The 16,314-nt window shown below is 34.4% G+C and overlaps 1 protein-coding gene across 3 annotated transcripts in view; it reads right to left on the bottom strand.

Annotated features, from left to right (window-relative positions):
- Positions 1–16,314, bottom strand: part of LOC105834969 — a 153,325-nt gene that overhangs the window by 86,408 nt on the left and 50,603 nt on the right. The window lies entirely within an intron of this gene.

The following is a 16,314-nucleotide window of genomic DNA, read 5'->3' as shown; positions in this document are numbered from 1 at the left end:
CTTATTATTGTTACTTTCTTCTGCATAACGGTAACAAATTTTACCGTTACTTTATGAATACATCGTCGCTTCCAAATAAAAGAGTGCTAACTCAGCCGTTTGAAAAGGGCGTTAACTCGGAAGCCGATTGAAAAAGACGTTAATTCGGAAGCCGATTGAAAAGCGCGTTAACTCGAAAGCCGGTTAAAAAATGAAAGAAGCCGGTTGAAAAAGACTTTAATTCGCCTGCTAAAATTTTTCGTTTTATTTCAATTTCGCAGCACTATCAAAATAATTTTGGTGCTTAATTTAAAACATAAACATATTGAAACAAAAATGAATATGCACATATTGGTAAAGCACCAAAATTATTTCGGCAATGCTGTCAAAACTTAAATTAAAACGAAACATTTGAGGGCGCAAGTTAAAGCTTTTTTCAACCGGTTTGAATTTTTCCGGGCCATTTTTCACATCAGATTGCCCTGTACCTTTCAAATTGCAACCTTCGATAATCTAACTTTTGTTTTGGGCAGGGAGTTGTTTCGAGGGGCGTAACTCCGAAACTACTGGACCCACAGCAGGAGAAACTTTGCAGGGATCAAGTCAACGCTTCGTGCTATATCATATAAAAAATTCAGATTTTTTGCTCAATTTTTGCACTCTTTGTTGGATTTTGAGCCGTCATATTAACTCTCAGTTCCTACTATAGGTCTTACAGACCCGACACCTTTCCTTCTCCTACCTATAACTCTGTAGTAAGAGGAAAGAGGGATCCGGACTAAAGGAGAAAAAACTTTGGCATACCCTTTACCACTCTGACGGCCAAGCCGATTCAGCCCAGCCCCAGCTGCTAAGTAGTGCATATAGAAAAAAAAAGTTACGAGTCCCACGAACCCAGTGTAGGAAGACCGTTACAAAAAGTGTAGTGTGCCGAAAATTAAAATACAAGTAACTGTTGTTTGAAATAATTATTTTGTTAATTAAAATGTTTCAAATTGTAAATGAGTATTGATAGTGCGTGTTAAGTGTATGTGTTAATATTATGACATATTGTAGTAATCGTATTAGAAACGTTCCACAACGTAGGTGTAGGCTTCACCAGTAAGCAATTCTAGAGTGGGGAGAACTTGAGAGACACGAGAGAGAGAGGGGGGGAGGGGGGGAGACTAAGCGTGAGTCAGTAAGGTGATATGTACTGATCATACAACAAAAATTGGTTGTGTATGCGCTAACAACGTGTAAAAACTTGATAAATTTTTCTTATTGCAATAAATTTCGCTTTATAATCGTGTTATGAGCGCGGTTTTCTCGCGCTCATTGTGAATGGCAGCTGTAGTCGGCTATCGTGGAAATCAATATATCGATCGGTCAGCTGTGACAGACGAAGTTGGTTGCCATGTGAATGTTGTTAAAAGTCGTGTTGTTGTTGTTCTTGGCACGTCTCTGCGTTCGGACATGTTTCAAGCTCGTTCTTGTAAACGTTTGGTTAATAAACCTTTCTTGAGACAAAACAGTGTCTTCTCTTTTCCAAACGCGAGCGCGAGTGTGTGCTAGAGCAGTGAAAGAGTACAACATTTTTGGGGGCTCGTCCGGGATCAACGGACGAGCAACGAGCCAACAGATTTCTCGAGAAATCGAGGAGTTCGCATAATGACGACGCTCTCGCCGAGGAGGACCCACTTTCAAATAGCGACGACGATTCCTGCGGAGATTCCTGCTGAGATTCCTGTCAAGGGGCCGTCGGAAGCGTTCGGAGGACGCTCTCTACATCGTACACCGGCAAAGAGGAGGCATCCAGAGACTCCAGAGCCGTCTGCGGAAGCGTCTGAGACGACTGTGCCGGGTCTACAATTTCTGATGGACAAACTCCGCTTATTGCGTGAGAAGCAGGCGCGGCAACAATTGCTGTTCTTGGAAACGCTGCGGCAGTTGCAATCTCAACGGGGAAATGGAAATCAGCTAAGTCTTTCCAATAATAATCCGGTTTTCCGCGTGAACAAGATTCGCGTTCCATAGACGCGGGGGAGGATCGTGACGAGTTCGGTTATAAACTTAAGCCTGATACGTTTGACGGTTCGTCCCCGCTAAATGAGTTTCTTGCCCAATTTGATTTGATTGCGCGCGCGAACCGTTGGAGTGAGTCGGCGAAAACCGTTGCGTTGGCAACAAGTTTGAGAGGAAAGACGCGTTCCATTCTCGAGTCCGTTCAGGATTTACAGAATGTTAGCTTTATGGAAATAAAATCGAGACTGGAATTGCGTTTCGGTGAGGGGCATCTTTCTGAAAATTATTATTCTGTTTGTGAACCGGAGGCAAAAATTCGGGAAAGATCTCGCGTCTTTCGGTTCTGATCTTGAAAGGTTGGCGCGTTTTGCTTATCCCGAGTGTTCGAGGTATGGCATAAAATCGCCTGCGCTCAATTTATTTCAGGTTTAGCCGATAACTTCTTGAAGAAGACCCTTCAATTAGAAGGACAGTTCTCTCTGAAAACGGCTATAGAAAAAGCTAAGGCTGTTAGAATTATTCAGAGGGAAACTTTTGTGAGAAAAGAGGTCCGTAAACATGTTGAGGAAGGAAATTTTCTTTCTCTCGATAAAGAAAAGAAAAAGGAAGGGTCTGTGGGGAAAAATTAAAATTTTTCAGGAATCGCCGAGAATGTTGAACGTGTGAGAAAACTGGTCATTTCCGCTCGGAGTGTCCCGAGGAGAAGGGAAACAAGGCTTAGTTGATCTCAATGAGGTGAGGTTGACTCGCGCTTTAAATTCCCCGAAAAATTATTTAAAAAATTTTAATGTTAATAGAATTAAGTGTAATTCTTGTAATTTTTATTTTGAAGAAAGAGTTGGAGGAAGAGTGTTCTTTCAAGATTGATACGGGCTCGGATGTTTCTATTGTAAATAAAAAGTTTATCGAAAAGGAAAGGAAAATTTTTGTAAAAAAAATAATTTAAGATACCCTACTGAGGAAAAAGTTCCAATTTTATTTAAAGTTTTCATGAAAGTTGATTTTGGGGAAATTCAGTGAAATGGTTAAAATGTTTGTAGCGGAAATTGATGATGATTGTCTTTTAGAGGCGGATTTCTTAAAGAAAATTAATTTAGAAAATGTTTTCGAATCAGCTTTTGATTTTAAAAAAATTGAAAAAGAAAAAGAATTTAACTGCTCCCGTATTCAAGTTTTTTTAAATAAGGATAACCCAAATTTCTTGAAAGAACTGCTAGAAAAAAATTCTGAAAATTTGTCTTCTAACCAGGAAAAAATTTTTGATGTTTTCTCAAGAAGTTTAGTAATGTATTTTCCGAAAAAATAGTGGCAGGATATTGTGATGTCCTTGAACATTGTATTAATGTTGAAAACTCTCTCCCCATTAAACAGGTTCCTCGTCGAATTCCTTTCCATACAAAAGAGGAAGTGAATAAAACCTTAGAAGAAATGAGAATTCAGAGTGTAATAGAGGAATCAAACAGTCCTTGGGTCTCTCCTGCGGTTTTAGTCAGAAAAAAGGATGGATCATTGAGATTTTGTGTGGATTATTGCAAGTTAAATTCTGTGACGGTTAAAGATTTTTTCCTCTTCCAAGAATAGACGATATTCTCGATCGTCTTGCAGGTAACTCTTGGTTTTCTACGCTAGATTTAAGGAGCGGTTATTGGCAAATTAAAATTCGCGCGCAAGATAAGAAGAAAACTGCCTTTTCGATCGGTAACGGACTTTGGCAATTTACGGTAATGCCCTTTAGTTTATGTAACGCTCCCGCGACCTTTGAACGAATGATGGAGAAAGTTCTTAAGGGTTTATTAAATAAGATTTGTCTGGTTTATTTAGATGATGTTATTATTTTTAAAAAGGATTTTTCGGAAATGCTTAAAAATTTGAAAAGTTTTCTTAAGATTAAAAACTGTTAATTTAAAAGCCAATCGGAAAAAATGTGTATTCTTTAAAAAAGAAATTAAATTTTTGGGTCACGTTATTTCAGCGGAGGGAGTTGCCACTGATTCGGAGAAAATTCCTGCTGTGAGAGATTGGCCAATTCCTCATTCTTAAAAGCAATTACGAAGTTTTCTGGAATTTTGTTCTTATTACCATAAATTCGTGAAAGGATTTTCTTCTTTAGCAAAGCCTCTTTTTGTTTTAACGGAAAATAATGTTAAATTTAATTGGAACGAGAAGTGTCAAGAGACTTTTGAAAAATTAAAGCAAATATTAATTTCTTCAACAATTCTTGCTTTTCCTAATGAAAAGGAAAAATTTATTTTAGATACAGACGCTTCTGGTATAGGAATTGGTGCAATACTCTCTCAGGACGTCTTGCGTGAGGGCAAAGAAAGAGTTATCGCGTATTATAGCCGAGTTCTTAGCAAAACTAAAAAAAATTATTGTGTCACCCGTCGCGAACTATTAGCAATTATTGAATCTTTAAAATCCTTTCGTCATTATTTAATTAGATGGAGATTTTTAATTCGTACAGATCATATTTCTTTAAAATGGCTCATGTTTTTCAAAATTTTGGAAGGGCAGCTGGCGCGTTGGTTGGAAAGACTCCAACAGTTCGATTTTGAGGTAGCTCATCGCAAAGGTCAATCTCATAGGAATACTGATGGGCTTTCCAAACGTTTATGTGAAGAAGAGAATTGTACCTTTTGTGCGAGGATTGAGAGGAAATTTGAAAAAGAAAAAGTAAATTTTATTGCTCGTATTATTTTAACGGGCGATACTCTTGAAGAGTGGAAAAAAGATCAATTAGAAGATCCTTGTATCTCTTTATTTTATCGGGGAAAACAAATAGGGATACGTCCTTTTGGCGTAGAAATTAATTCGGAGAAGTCTTGTTCGCTTGTATATTGGTCGTATTGGGACGCTTTAATTTTAAAGGATGGTGTTCTTTATAAAAGATGGGTAGCTTCAAATTTTAAAAAAGAAGTTTTCCAGATAATTGTACCTCGTAGACGGATTAAAGAAATACTAGAAGATGCTTATGATTCGCCTTCGGGAGAACATTTCGGAATTAATAAAACTTTAGAGAAGATTCGCAAGCGCTTTTATTGGGCTTCTTGCAAGCAAGACGTGGAGAACTTGTGCAAGACTTGCAAGATCTGTATTGGAAAGAGAGGTCTTTCAGAAAAAGGAAAGTCTCCTCTTCAAATTGTTAATGTGGGAGCGCCATTTGAAAGACTTCAGATGGACATCTTGGGTCCTCTTCCGCAGACTACGTTGGGAAATAGATTCCTTTTAGTAATTGTAGATTGTTTTTCCAAGTGGATAGAAACGTTTCCTGTCAAAATCAAACATAAGAACCAAAACGATTGCTAAAGTTTTCGTTAATCAAGTTATTTCTCGTCATGGCGTTCCTTTGGAAATTCATACAGATCAAGGGAGAAATTTTGAATCAAGACTTCTTAGAATTGATGAAGCTTTTGGGTATCAGGAAAACGAGAACTACTCCTCTTCATCCACAATCTAATGACCAAGTTGAATGACAGCACCAAACGATTACAAATTTTCTGGCTAAATACGCTTCTGAAAAGGACTGGGATCGCTGAATATCTATGTTTCTTTTAGCTTATAGATCCTCCAGGCACGAGGCTTCAAAAGTTTCTCCAGCAAAGCTTTACCTTGGCCGTGATCTAAAACTGCCTCTTGATTTACAGTTAGAAAAACCTCCTTCGGAAGAGCAAGTAGAAGTAAATGACTATGTTAAGAAGATGAGAGAGAAGATGGGAGAAATACAAAGAGGGGCTAAGGATCGTATGAAGGTTAGATCTTCTCAAGTAAAAGCCTGGTATGATCAGAAAGCCAGACAAGTTCTTTTTAATGAGGGGGAGAGAGTTTGGTTTTACAATCCTCGAAGTAAATTCGGGAGATCTCCCAAATTACAGAGTTCGTAAGAAGGTCCCTTTTTAGTAGTCAAAAGGCTTAGTGAAGTTGTTTATTGTATTCGAAAATCAGTCAGGCATAAGAAGGTGGTACACGCTGATAGGTTGGCCCTTTTCTTAGAAAGAAATGTTTAAAGTATTTTAAAAGGGACGGAGCGTTTATTAATTAATTTTTAAGTTTGGTCGTTGTTTTGTTTCTGTTTTGTTTTAGGAAAAGTTAATGGCAAAATCAAAAAGCAGGATGGATTGGCAGAGAAAGTCCAGTCGCAGCTTTGACGTCGAGACAAGAGGCACTAAGATTAAGAAGGAGAGTTCAACGAGTTTTTTTTTTTAGAAGACTCTCGCTCACGGTTTTCGACCGAGGTTTCCCATGAGACTTAGGGCAAATGCCGAGACGGGGACAAGGATGCCCTTTAGGGTGCAAAGGGGTCCTCGGAAAGTTACCTTCTCCTTGTCCGAAGATCAAGAGAGAAGGGCGCAAGTCTCGGAAGAGGAATGAAGCGTCAAAATGAAGAGAAAAGTCGGTTCAGAAGGAGCAGAGATGTCGTCGCTCGGTAACTCGTTGCAGGAGCTCGAGGAGAGCAGGAAACGACGCAGCTCAGCAAGGGAACCGAAATTGCATTTCTTTCATTGTCGGGACAATTTTTAAAAGGGAGGGTAGTGTTATGAGCGCGGTGTTCTCGCGCTCATTGTGAACGGCAGCTGTAGTCGGCTGTCGTGGAAATCAATATATCGATCGCCTCGGTCAGTTGTGACAGACGCAGTTGGTTGCCATGTGATTGTTGTTAAAAGTCATGTTGTTGTTGTTCTTGGCACGTCTCTGCGTTCGGACGTGTTTCAAGTTCGTTCTTGTAAACGTTTGGTTAATAAACCTTTCATGAGAGAAACAGTGTCTTCTCTTTTCCGAGCGCAAGTGCAAGTATGTGCTAGAGCAGTAAAAAAATGCAACATATGATTTTTTTTGTATTTGTATACCTATGCTATGTAAAATGAGCCTTTTTATTGTTTCTCATCAGGAAAAACAATTATCCATTAATTATAAGCAAGAATAATGACCTAAATACGATTTAAAAAAGTATCAAAAGAAGAATTGATTTTACTGATTTTCATTTTGCAAAAAAAATGTTTTTTGAAATAAACCACAAAATGACTTTTACAGCCTTAAAGTACAACTCAAGATTTTTAATTTGCTCACTAATAAAATTCTTTTATCTTGATTTGAAATGGAAATATTTAAATTTGAAGAAATGTGTTTTTTTTTAAGTATCTTCATTAAAATATCTAAAAAACTATTAAATTTGAAAAATTCTAAGTTGCATATTCTTTTTCTTGAGATTCTGGCGTTAAACTAAAAAAAAATTGTTCTACGTTAATTTAATTCAGAGAAACAAGTGTTTGAAAATCGCTTGGGTCCTACAGACCCAGTGTAAGAACAACGTAAAATTCCGATAGAGTAGGAATTGAGGGTTAAAAGAATGTTGAAAGGCATGCTCAAACTTGATCATTGTCAATAATATAGCATTATTAGTGCACATTATTATTAATGCATGTTGTTAACAAGATTTTGTATTTTTTTTTTTCGTTTACAATATAAAGTTTACAGATTAATAGTAATACGTATATTTTAATTTTGAAAAAGAATTTTGAAAACTATAAAAGAGCCTAACAGAATAAGCATGCAACATTTGCCCGCATAAATATCGGTTTCAAATTCATGCCATAAGTTCACATCAACATAAGATAAAATTTCCCTAAATAATAACTTAATATCTCCATTGTTTTAAGAGATATGAAGAGGAAAAGAAAAATTCCAAAAAAAAGCAAATTATTGAATTTTGAAACTCTTTTTTAATTTAAGTCTTAAACACCACACTACATCATTCGTAGATTTAATACAAAGAATGAGAAGGAAGAATAATAAGCTTGCACTATTTAAAAATTAATAAAATAAGACCGTCAAAGAATATAATGTCGTTGTTCTTCGTCAAAACGCTTAAATTCTCAAGTAGTTTAACACCAAATATGACAGTATGCTACACTAATAATTATGAAATAATACAAGTATTAAAAGACTGTTAAGAGATTAGAAAAGGATTTTTTTCAGTATTTGTAATAAAAAATAAAAAAACAAATGTAATGTAAATATTAATAACATATTAATTTTTTTCTCGTTCTTCTCTGTCTTATGACCATGACTCATCACAACTACGACTCGTTCTCTGTTCAGGCGGCTTAGGCCACGCCTACACACTTTACTGCGCAGACGTTAGCGAGAGAGAACGCAGCTCGTTTTGCACTTTCTGTCCTTTATTATCTGATCCCCATTCTCGTCTCCTAAGCCAGTATTCATAGTCGAATTTTATATATAAGATCATCTTAAGTACCGTCTTAAGATGTCATCAACCAATCACAGAGCCGCTCATAATTTGAGATGCTCTTAAAATAAGATTCGATTATGAATGAATACCGGTCCTGGATACGCTCGGTCTAGATATACTATGTGTGCTTTCCAGCAAGACACAGTGTAACACAGTGTCCATTAGTGTGAGAAAAAACATATCAGTGTGTCTGACTCACACTAGTAGACACTATGTTACACTGTTTCTTGCTGGAAAGCACACTATGGCTGTTTTCCAGCTAGGTACACAGTCGACACAGTGTTACACTGTGTCGTCTGTGTACCTAGTTGAAAAACAGCCTATGTCTATAATACTAAGGGCCCCGCACAGACTTCTGCAACACGAAATGCATAATGCATAAGAGAATTAACCAATTATAGGTCTTTATTTCTATCCTTGGAAGGAAAATAAACGACTCTGATTGATTAATTCTCTTATACGTCATGTATGCATTATGCAAAAGTCTGTGCAGGGGTCCTAATTCTCAAACAATACACCATGTACACTGCCATTTTGAGTCCACAATGAGGAATGTACGGGTTGCAGTACTTTATCAATCTAGTGACTTTAGTAAAAATCAATTATTTTTTAGAAGTTTTAGCGTGTTCTATAATAGTTCTACAGTTACTAATAGTTTATATCAATAGTTCTACTGAATTAATTTAAAATTATAAATTAAAAATTTGAGGTGCTAACCTCCCGTAGCACTTTAAGTTTAAAAAAAAAAAATTTTTATTGCATTTTTCTATAGTTCTTAAAGAGTTCTATAGTCCCTGACTATTTTGACGCATTTTGCGAAGAGTTCCGTCAATTAATTAATTTTAATTAATTACACAGGCAACATAAAAAAGTGGTTGGTCCAGGGGACCAGACTAGTCAATCCTTATGTATTTTGACTCGCTGAATTTAAATTCAAGGTCAGAATTGCTAAATTGGCTTATTTTTTCCTAACCTCAATAAAAATTTTTTTTAATGTTGGTCTAGCAGACCAGACTAGTTTATTTTTACGTATTTTAACCCGGTGAATCGAAATTCAAGGTCAGAATTGCTCAACTGGCTCATTTTTTCCTAACCTCAAAAAAACACCTTGTAAAGGCAGTTTAAGTCACAATGTATAATCCAGAACGTGCAAACTTGCGTAACCATATTACCCGGGGAAAATTCAATACGTATGACAAGTCTGAGCTTCTGCGAATAAATAGCGTAGAAAATTTACTCTTGTAAATACTGTTAGCATTCACCTCTTTTATTCAGAGCTTTCACCCATTGTTTTATGAGTTCTAATTTGATATGAAGAGGTGGAAGAACTTTTGAAGACTCAACTAACGGTTTATTCATGATGTTTTTAGACCCAGATTGCAAAGACATCCTTGGCTGCGTTCCGATATTCACTGCCAGTACTGAAAATCTATAGTTCACGTCACATACACTGTAGAATTTCAGTACTGGCAGTGAATATCGGAACGCAGCTCTTGTTGGCCATTCTTATATAATGGTTCGTTCTCTACTATCCCATTCACATAAAAAACACGGATTTTTTGTATAACCTGATTGTTGACCCAATAATATGATGAGAATTTTCAGATCCCCACAAATTTGCCATCTGTGTTCTGTATATTTAATTTTTTCACTGTTTTCAGGTTTGTGTACTCTTCTTTTATCACTACCGAGTGCGCTACAGAAATGGAGGCATATATATATATATATATATATATATATATATATATATATATATTAGTATGTGCAGCAACATTGCTTTCAAGCTTCTCTTAGAAGAATCGATGAATAGTCTTCATTCATCAGACTTGTAACATCCAGGTTTCAATTCGTTCATTAATCCAAACTTTCGAGAATGAAAGAGTTGTATATAATAGAAAAAGGGAGTAAGTTTTCTACGCTATTTATTCACAGAAGCTCAGACTTGTCATACCTATTAAATTCCCCAGGTAATGTGGTTACGCAAGTTTGCACACTCTAGATTATATATATTATACATTTGTTACCCAAACTGCTTTTACAAGGTTCTTTTGAGATTAAAAAAAAATGAGCCAATTCAGCAATTCTAACCTTGAATTTCGATTCAACGGCTAAAAATACATAAAAATAAACTAGTCAGGTCCGCCGGACCAACATTAAAAAGAAATTTTTTTTAAGGTTAAGAAATGTGAGCTAACTTTGCAATTCTGACCTTGGATTCGGATTCAGTGAATTAAAATACATAGGGATTGACTAATCTCTGGTCCACTTTTTTTGTGTGCCTGTGTAATCAAATTTTCTTAAAAATAGGTTTCTATAGATCTTTCGAGTTGTTAAATCTAAATTTTATGTCAAAATTACAAAATTTAAAATAGCGGATCCAATATGGCTCATCAAGTTTTTAAAAACAATCAGATTTTCTTGAAAATGTATTTCTACCCGTAGGAAAAAATTATGCAAAAATTACTGCACATAAAATTACATATTTTTGTGCATAAATTTTTGCAGTTTTTACAGATTTTTATACAAAATTTTTGCCTTCAGAATTTTTCTGCAGAATATTTTGTAGAATTTTATGAGTGTTTTTTGCCTTCAGAAAAAATTACATAAAATTCTGCAAAATTTTCTACAGAAAAATTCTGAAGGCAAAAACTTTGTACAAAAATCTGTAAAAACTGAAAAAATTTATGCACAAAAATATGCAATTTTTTGTGCAGTAATTTTTGCATAATTTTTTCCTACGGGTATATTGGATCCGTCATTTTGAATTTTAAAATTCTGATCTTAAATTCGAAATCAGCGACCTCAAAAATGTAAAAAATAAATTTGTGGATGAAATTATAACTTTTTTTTCAGCATAAAAATGGCACAGAACACTGATTTCTGTCACATAGTTAAAGGGTTAAACAAGTTGGAATTATTTAAAAAATACCAAAAAATCTGCTCGCTATATGACAATTTTTTTACTCTTTGTAAAATGCACCAAAATAATTGAAATTATGCGAAAATTGTCAAAAAAATAATAGAAACTGTCAGCATATCATACGTCTCGTAGATGGTGCGCCAGGCTCGGCTTAAATAATTAATTAAAATTAATTAATTGATGGAACTCTTTGCAAAATGCATCAAAACAGTGAGAATTATAGAACTCTTTAAAAACTATAGAAAAATAAATAAAAGTTCATTGTTTTTAAACTTGAAGTGCTACAAGAAGTTAGCACCACAGATTTCTTAATTATTATTTATTTTAATTAATTCGATGGAACTATTGATATAAACTATCAGGAACTTTAAAACTATTGTAAAACAAGTTAAAACTTTTAAAAAATAATTGATCTTTACGATTCGATGCGCTGCGTTAACTTAGCGCACCATATTTTTAAATTCAATTTTTTTATATTTAAGCAACAAAACTCTTAAAATTTCTTACAGAGAACTCTGAAGAAACTTTTAGATTTTTAAATATGATGCGCCAAATTCACGGGACTTCAAAATAGTGCACCATGGCGCAGTGTCACCATAGCGATTTTTTTCCACTATGTTGCACCATTTTAAAAAATTCGTCGCAGAAAGTATTTTACGTATTTATGTTAAATATGGTTAGTGTGAATCAAAACCATGACCTTCAAAAAATTTTTTGAAAATTAAAAAAATTGTTTTAATTCCTATTTTTTATCAAAAATTTATTTTAATTTTTTTGGAAAATTATCTAATTGATATTTATAACATGTTTCTTTTTTCATCAAAATCGATCGAACCAATAAAAAAGATTTTTTTTTCTTCTTCCATATCTTCTAAAACAATAGAAATATCAAGTTACTATTTAAAGAAATTTTATGTCACATTGATGTAAGCTTATAGCATAAATTTGAACCCGATATCTGCGGGGACAGATTTTACATGCTTATTCCGCTAGGCCCTTTGGAAATTCTTTTCGAAATTCTTTTTTAGAATTAAAGTATACGTGTTACTATTAGTATATAAACTGGACTTTATACCAAGAACGAAAAACATATTCTTTAAAAAAAAAAGTACATACAAAAATCTCGTTACAAAAGTTATTGTTCAAATAAAATTGTTCCTCAATAGAGTAGATTGTCTCTAACATCCACAAGTCAACCATTGTGAATTTTAAAATAACTTCAGATTTGGAATCAGAGATTTAAAATTCTACGAGATATAAAATTGCAGAAAAGTTAAACTAAAAGAAATAATTTTTATTTTATTTTTAAAGTATTACATATACGTGACACTTTTTGCTTCAAAAAATTAAGAGACCGGATTCTTTATACCTTTTGAAAAAATACTCCGATAATCATTCCTGTTGTGACAAATGTTGGCAACAGAATCTGAGAAAAAGGTAGCAAATAAAAAACATATATTGTCATTGCAAAAACTGTTAGCAGATATTCAATAAATATTTAGCACTTTTGTCATCAGAATACATGACAAAATAATAATGAACTGCAAGCAGATTTGTTGAAAGTATTGATAACAGATTGACGACAAACACTAAAGTGCAAACAATATCAGCCAATTGCCTGTAGAAATGCAACAGCATCTGTGGGTCAAAGTATGCGACAAATTGATGCCAGAAACGCAACAGATCTGTGTCGAAATATCAAATTGGCAATAAAGAGCGTAGCACCGCCGATAAACAGCCTACTCTCTCGGGAGTAGGATGCACCCAACGCGCTATATAAAGACCACCCGCAGCTCAACTAAGGTAAGCAAAAATTACCTTCTTTTACTGCGCGTGCGGAGGTGCCCAATGTGGAGGACCGCCACATAATACTTTTACAAGGCTGGTAGTATTTTCATTCTTTTGAAGTGACATTTCACTCCAAGAAATTTAGAGAGATAGCTTACATTAATTCTCAAATAAAATTATAACTGTAAAAACAAAAAGATTCGACAAATCTGTCGCCAATCTGTCGTCATTTATACAGATCTGCAGTGTATTTGGCCCAATTCTGCTGTGAGTTTACGTTGCAACATCTGTTCTCAATTTGTTACATTGATTTGTCATTGTATTGTTAGTGACAGATCTGCTCTAGTGTTGCACCCAATTTGAAATCAGGATTTGATGACAATTTTCGCTTGCAATTTGGGCGCATTTGAAGACACAGTAGGCCATGGTTTTGGCAGCCTGATTCCACAAGAAATTGTTAGCAGTTTGCTAACAATTTGGTAGCAAATGCTTAGCTGAATATAAGATAAACTGGGGCAAGTGCGGTTTTTGGGTAAGTGCGCCATCAGCTTCTGTAACGTTGCAGGGAAAATGACATAAAGTGCGCTTTAGCCATATGTTGAATAGATGCAATCGTGCAAATTTTCACCGCTAAAGCGCTCGCTATTGTCAATCAGTAACCTCAGTACAGTAGAGAACAATTAATACTAAAAAAAAAACTTTAATGTCAAGTTGTGGAAATTATGTTGTTTACGTCCGTCATCAGTTAAAGTGAAAAGAATAATACTCATAAGTACTTTTTATAGTTAGCATTATATCTGTAATTAACATTTCTATTTGTATTATTTCTTTTCACTGCATAGTGGCAGTAATAACCGGGCTGAACCGGGGTAAATTTGTCTCAAGATCGGGTGCCATCGAAACAAAATTTTTTAAAGTGTAATTTTTTTGTAAAAATAATCTTATGCATCTATAAAGTACAATTTAAATGTCATGTTGCCAAAGTTTCAATGTTGCATAAAAATTTGGAAGCTTATGGGTTGAGAGTAAACAGAAACTTTGAGTTGTGCACTTGCCCTAGCTCACATTATAATTTATTTGATACATGTAGCAATAGCAAAAATGCATTAAAAAACAATATTATGTTTAAGTAAAACTATCTCAAATGGAACTTTGATTGTATTTATTTGCAACAAAGATTGCACAAACGTGTAAAATAACTCTTAAACCTTGGGTCATTTTTCTCGAAGCGATTTTAATTATCTGAAAATTTTTTCTTCACAAAATAATAAAAATTAAATAGTAAAAATAAACTTTTATCAATCAATAGTTAGGATAGTTAGCTTATACTTCAATAAACTTTATTGTTTTTATCCAGATTTGTTATATCCATTAAAGGATTAAAGTGATTTAATGCATCACGGACATACCCACATAGAAATAAAACCTCCAATAGATGTCCATTAGACGTCTGCCATGGAAGTTTGAACTTCCAGTGGACGTCCATTAGACGTCCAATATAGAGCCATTAGAAATCCACAGTTCCACACTGCGTACGTCTATTAGACCTCCATTAGACGTCGTCAAAGAGGTCTATTAGACGTTGTGTGGATTATTGATAGAGGTTTCACGAAACCTCGGTGGATGAGAACTGGCGGATGTTTTGTGGATCATTAGTAGAGGCTTCATGGAGCCTCAATAGATGATTGACGAAATAAGAATTTAAAATAAAAATTTCATTTTTTAAAATTATTTTTATCAACAGTACATACTAAATTAAGACAAATTTTTATTAATTAATTAAATTTAAATTATATTATCTTACTTTATTCTTACTTGCCGCTGGTGGGTTTTGAACCCGGGACCTTAGGATTACGAACCTTGTACTCTATCTGCTACGCCAATTTGACTCATTGATATGGGTACTTGTTATTGTCTACATATACCTATATATATGTTATAAACTGACGCAATTATACTATTTTTTATAAAAGCAATTAAATTTTGCAAAACATTAAAAATAAATAACATTAATTTACTTATTAATTTCATTGTTAAATTTATCTTTTTCCATAACCTTAATAATTTGATGAAAATTGCGATCTATTTAGCATTAATACTTTGAAGCATTCAAATGGTTAAATAGATAGTTTACTATATAGATCATATATATTCTAAGAAAAATTGAGTAGTACATTTATTATCCTGTTTTTGTTCAGTACATGATGAATTAGATTTTGTGCATTTTTTTGTGCACAGTAATTGTAGACAAACTGTTATTTTTGAAAACGTTATCCTTATAATAATTTTTTTTAATATCAAATGGATCTCATTCAGAATGTTAATGTTGCGTGATTTCTGAGTCTACGACGCGCATGGACGGCTCAAAAATCGGACAGCATTGTGATATTTTTTATGAGACATTAAGTTGATATCATTTAGCTGATGTCATAAGGATAACATTTTCAAGAAACTTAAATGAAACTCTTCAATAAGATCTCAAAGACCTCTTTTAGTAAACGTCTCTGATAAATGTTACCATTTTGACATCATTTCCAAGATATATAAATGTTTTCTTAAAAAAGTTCTCTTAAAGTTTTCATTCTGACGAGCGTGTTGTCTGGGTAACTTCCATCATGAAAGTAAATGTTCCATAGAACTGTGGAAATTTAGTGGATCCCTAATAGACGTCTATCTAACTTCCACTATAGAAGAAAACATCCAATGGAGCTATGGATATTTAATGGATCTCTAATGGACGTCTATCTAACTTCCGCCATGGAGGTAAACCTCCAATGGAGCTAAGAAAGTTTACTAGACCTCTAATGGACGTCCATCTGACTTCCACCATGGACATAGACGTCCCATGGATCTATGAAGGTTTAATGGACGTCCATTGGACATCCACTGGATGCCAATTTCTATGTGGGTAATAAATGACTTAAAAATTCGGCTTACATTAACAGAACACCAGTTCAGTGTAAGGATTAAGTATAATACAATTGAAAAATAAATTGTATATAAATATATAGGCTCTTATGTATACATATATGTATACATATGTATATGTGTATGTATAGGGAGCATCCCATTTGCCCACGTCAATATTGGCCACGGTCCCGATTGCCCACGTTAATATGGGCAAACGGGTGTTCTCTATGTATATATGTATATGTACGGAATGCTTCCGCAACTTACAGTTGGTCTGTTCTTTCTAGCTGCACTGTTGCACCGGTGCAATAAGTTAAAGTAAGACAAGTATATTTTTTCTCATTCTAACTTATTGCACCAGTGCAACAGTGCAGCTAGAAAAAACAGACCAAGTATGTCGGGATGCCTATCTGCCGATAAAACAGAGTCAATTAAGAGATTTTCAAATATATTTCAGTAAAATATT

The sequence above is a fragment of the Monomorium pharaonis genome, chromosome 6 (assembly GCF_013373865.1).
Source record: "Monomorium pharaonis isolate MP-MQ-018 chromosome 6, ASM1337386v2, whole genome shotgun sequence".
Taxonomy (NCBI): Eukaryota; Metazoa; Arthropoda; class Insecta; order Hymenoptera; family Formicidae; genus Monomorium; species Monomorium pharaonis.
The sequence above is the reverse complement of the archived record's forward strand: the minus strand, read 5'-3'. Positions and strand labels throughout refer to the sequence as shown.